The 5,502-nt window shown below is 36.9% G+C and overlaps 1 long non-coding RNA gene across 1 annotated transcript; it reads right to left on the reverse strand.

Moving 5' to 3' along the window:
• Positions 1 to 1,465: 1,465 nt before the first annotated feature.
• Positions 1,466 to 4,202, reverse strand: LOC109141013 (uncharacterized). Its single transcript, XR_003462369.1, has 3 exons — positions 4,142 to 4,202; positions 3,861 to 3,956; positions 1,466 to 1,577 (listed from the first exon to the last, which is right to left on the reverse strand). It is a non-coding gene; the product is annotated as an uncharacterized LOC109141013 (long non-coding RNA).
• Positions 4,203 to 5,502: the final 1,300 nt, after the last annotated feature.

Here is a 5,502-nt window from a genome sequence, read left to right on the forward strand (position 1 = left end):
AGGTGGAAGACATCCAGTCAGATGATGAGGAGTCTTCTGAAGAAGAGTCCTGAACAGGGAGGACAGCCAGTCCGACATGGATGGCTAAGAACCGATGACAATCATGATGATGAGGAGTCGTCAGTATGAAACTTCTGCTTCTTGTGACGTGCACGTCACCTGAGGAAGAAGTTTAACGATGCGCGTATACAACCTCATCATCATGGATTGTTTTGAGGCCGATGTAGACCATCCTGTCGATGAAGAAGACATCACTGTTATCACTGAGGACGAACGTGACGAACCTAACGAATAGGATGTCCTCAGTGATAACGAAGGTGCCTCCCCCTCCTCTGACATCGAGAAGATGGAGAACAAGATAAAGATGTAGTTGATTAATGTAATGTTATGTAGCAAAATGTAAAGTAATGTAATATTATGTAATGTAGGAAAATGAAATATGTAATGTAGTAGTAAAATGTAATGTAATATAATGTAATGTAATGTAGTAAAATGTAATATAATGTAATGTAGTAAAATGTAATATGTAATGTAATGTAGTAAAATGTAATATAATGTAATGTAATGTAGTAAAATGTAATATAGAGTAATGTAATGTAGTAAAATGTAATATAGAGTAATGTAATGTAGTAAAATGTAATGTAATATGATTTAATGCAGTAAAATGTAATATAATGTAATGTAGTAAAATGTAATGTTATGTAATATAATGTAGTAAAATGTAATATAATGTAATGTAATGTAATGTAGTAAAATCTAATATAATGTAATGTAATGTAGTAAAATCTAATATAATGTAATGTAATATAATCCAGTCCAAGGCCAGGGAAACGCTGGAAGGAGTAATCTTCTTCGTCTGACTGGATGGTGGAAGACATCCAGTCAGATGATGAGGAGTCTTCTGAAGAAGAGTCCTGAACAGAGGAGGACAGCTCAGTCGACATGGATGGCTACGAGACTGATGACAATCATGATGATGAGGAGTCGTCAGATGAAACTTCTGCTTCTTGTGACTGCACGTCACCTGAGGAAGAAGTTTAAGATGGCAACAACCTCATCATCATGGATTGTTTTGAGGCCGATGTAGACCATCCTGTCGATGAAGAAGACATGACTGTTATCACTGAGGACGAACATGACGAACCTAACGAACAGGATGTCCTCAGTGATAACGAAGGTGCCGACATTCCTCCCCCTCCTCTGACATCGAGAAGATTGAGGACAAGATAAAGATGTAGTTGATTAATGTAATGTTATGTAGCAAAATGTAAAGTAATGTAATATTATGTAATGTAGGAAAATGTAACAATGTAGTAGTAAAATATAATATAATGTAATGTAGGAAAATGTAATGTGATGTAATGTAATGTAGTAAAATGTAATGTGATGTAATGTAATGTAGTAAAATGTAATGTAATGTAATGTAACATTAAAACAATAAACTTTCCTCTCCAAGAATCGCTACCTTATCGTGGTGGAGAGGTTTGCGTGTTCCTGTGACCCTGGGACCTGTGTTGTTGTTGGAGTCATCCTGGTCGGGTGTCCCAAAGCAAACTGGTCTCAGGAGAGGGGCCAGACTAAGAGCGATTCACACACAAAATTTAGATTTTTGCTTCATTTAGATTACAGGAACAAAACCAGATCATCACCAACCAGAAGAAGATGACAGTCCAGAGGAACTCGGCTGTGCAGATGAAGCTGTCACTACGTTCTTCCTCTGTGGCAGCATGTTTGTGAAGCTCTCAGAAACTATAGACGCTCAAGAAAAGACACACTGACACTTCAGTGTGTGACATTGAGGGGACTCTATTTACAGTTTGCCTCGAAATCCACACACTAGTCCCTACCATGCAGTATCTGTTCTTGTTTTACCAATAGGTTTGGAGTTAACTTCAATAAATGAACATTTTAATTTATGTAACATGATCCACTGTTCTGTGAGATACTTTACCCTCAGTGATGTTGAGTTAACACAAAGCTTCTTAAATACTAAATCCGCTGGATGTGTCACAATAATTGTTTTGGATAAAATGCCTCCAAACAGATTCTTCACTAAAGAGCTAAAATTATATGGATAACTTTGTAAAACCCTGAACAAATTTTATGACATCAGTCCATATTCCAGAGTTGTATGTTTGAAGAAATCGAATATACATGTACACAACTCACCTACAGTTTTAAAACACCTTGATGGTACAATGGTAAACAGAAAGCTGTTGGAAGTTTGAAAACTTGAACTGAATGAGGTCAAATAAGGTAAAATTAAGTAATAAAGGAACAAATAATGGGTTAACAAACTGTAGTTCTGCAGCAGTGGAAGTAAATTAAACCTTGAAATGTGTTGCAAACTATTCCTAAACAACGTTTGAGTACTGACAAACCCCGTCTGTATAAAAGCAGTGTTGTAACAAACAGTTCTGGAGCATTATTTGGACAATATCACACTGCAAGAAACAATATAGTGCTATACTAACGGCAAGAAAAGGGCTGTTAACAAAGGAAGCCAGACAGACCATTAAGTGTACGTCTTTATTTTAGCGGACCTCCACAGGGGGGCTCCGGACTGTTTAAGGGGAGTCCCAGTGAATGGAAGCAAAAAATATGACGTTAGTTGTCAAAAGGAGATCACAGAGACTAAACTAGAGTTCAGAGATACTGTAGTTTTGGGGAATCTTACCGTTTTTCTCAGAGTCAGAAACTAATGAACATCTTAGGAGTGTCGATATGGGATCAAATAGCATCACCATAGACATCTAGAAATTTAGCAAAACTAAGCAAGTAAACTAAGTCAGAGTGGAGTGGGCGCCTTTTTCCAAACTTTGTCTGAAGTGAGGTCCAGAGTCTCAAAGCCCTCGTCTCTTACACCATCAAAAAGACAGAACGTGGAAGAAACTGACAGGAAGAGGTCTGGCAGGCCGAAAACCACTACAGAAGCAGAAGACAGGTTTCTTTGAAACAACAGCTTAACACTTGCGAAGTAAGGAAGTGTCTGATTCACCTTCGAGCTGCAGGTTTGACAGCTCGACCAGCAGTAATAAAGTTGTTGCTAAAATAGAGAAAAACTCATCTTGGCTATGAATCACTGACGTGGACTACTTAAGATTAGAGTAAGGCCTTGTGGCCGATATATCAACATTTGAAATGTTTAATTCATCATGAGCTCAGTTTGCACCTTGCTCCATTTGACTAGAGGTGAACATGATGAAATGGCTCTTCAGATTTTTTTTCATTTAGACTTGAACATCCACAAAATCATATTCCCCTCACTTTAAATTGAACAAATAAACTGGAGAAACCATCGTCACAAATCACTACAACCTCTGAAGTATTAGGATGGTCTGGGGGCAATGAAGCCTAAAGTTTTGGAGGGTCAGACAGATTATGGAGTTATGGAGACAGCTGACTGAAGCAGCGGACTGTGTCTCTACAGCCAGATCAACACAGGAACAGATCTCAGAGCAGGATTGTAAAAGTCGGTGACAAAAACTAAAATATCAGAATGAACCTGTAGAACTACTTTTTTTTTAATGCAACCTCAAGGAACGTAGGAAATCTTAAAATATTTGAATATATATATTTGAAAAGTGTATCCATTTTGAATATTAGATATTTATTCTAATAACATTTCACACTTTTTTCATGTTGTCATGACCTTTTAACTCCTTCCTATAATACGATTTCTTCTTTCAGCTCAGGATACTTTTTTATTTTTATTTTTCTATTTAGCATTCAGCCTGGACCGACCTCTCACACAGCAATGTTCAATTTTTTATCCAGTGAATTAGTCAATATATGTAGGCTAAGAAGCTTTGCTGCCATATGATAGAATCTGCTAAGACTTTGCCACAGCTTGTACCTACAAGTGTTCAGCTGCCTCTCTCTGTTATCAAACATCATCTTCAGTGACCCCGAGCTTCTCCTCCACCAGATACGATCACACAGCACTGGCACTATTCCTGAGATTAGCACTGAATACATTAGACATAACACTGAAACTTTCACTACACTATCATTTTACAGAGTCAATTGGTCTATGCATTAAAATAATTAAATGCATTAAAATGCTGCATGAACATATAGCTGATAATTTATTAATGAACACAACTGTACTTGGGGCATGCTGGCAGGGTGAGACACTAACCTGTTTCAAGCGTGACTCAACTTGTTTCAGGAGTTTGCGAGAACATCAGAAGCACACCTTTAAAAAAAATCACACAAAATGAACAGAGACATATCACAGCCATTGTTTACAATTTTATTATTGAGTGTGCCTGAAAGAGCTGATTAGGTCCTGGTTGCTTGGCAACCTCGAGCCTGCCTGAAGGAGGAGAGGGGGAAGAAGCCGAGCGGCGACCATCTTAGCAGTTTTGGCACTTAATTGGAACTTGTCTGTCTAAAATGACACACAGAGATATTAGCTATTTTCTAACATTAACGACCAATGCTAAAATGAATGCTAATTACCATTAGCCACTAGGAATTAAATAAATGCTAATTGCTAACATGCTAATTGTTAACATGCTAATTATCATTAGCCTCTAAGAATTAAATACATGCTAATGCTAACATGCTAATGTTAATTGCTAGCGCGTCACCGCATCAACGCTAACATGCTAATGTTAACATGCTAATGGTAATATGCTACTGTTAATTGCTAGTGCATCAGCGGCGGTCATCTTAGCAGTTTTGGTACTTAATTGAAACTTATCTGTCTAAAATGACACACAGAGATAGCAGAGCAGCTAGCGCATTAGCAATGCTAAATTTAGTGCTAATTAACATTAACCACTAGGAATTAAATGCATGCTAATTGCTAAAAGGCTAATGCTAACATGCTAATGTTAATTAGCATTAACCACTAAGAATTTAAGAATGAACATATTAATGGTAACATGCTAATATTAACAGGCTAATGTTATTTGCTAGCACATCGGGGTTTTCTGAATAAAGAGCACTAACGTGTACATTACATGTGAACATATATACATACATATAGTACACATGTATGTGTGTGTGTGTGTATGTATATATATATTTCAGGATCTGGTTATTATAGACACAGATTAAATGTTAAATATAAATATTTCAATATTTATCATCACAGTAACAGTGTTACACACATTAGTAGCTGTAAACACTCAGTATTAGAAAAATACATACGTTGGTTTGGTGCTTACATAAGGAGTAAACATTTATAATCATCACTTTAAAAGTTACATACGTTGTTTTTGGTGCCTGTTTGTTTCCCAGATATATTAGTGTGTGTGTGAATGGGTGTATAAGAGACATTAACTTAAAGAACTTTGTAGAAAGGCGCTTTATGAAGTTCAGTCCATTTCCTTGTATTAGTTTACGGGCAGATCTGCCATTTCCAATATAGCGGCGACGTCGACGTACGATTCAGCGCTCAATGCAACGTCTATGTATATATGTCTATGTACAGTATATATGTCTATGGAATTAGACAGAGTAATACAGTATATACCCGCGGAACTAAATGTG

The sequence above is a fragment of the Larimichthys crocea genome, chromosome IV (genome assembly GCF_000972845.2).
Source record: "Larimichthys crocea isolate SSNF chromosome IV, L_crocea_2.0, whole genome shotgun sequence".
Lineage (NCBI taxonomy): Eukaryota > Metazoa > Chordata > Actinopteri > Sciaenidae > Larimichthys > Larimichthys crocea.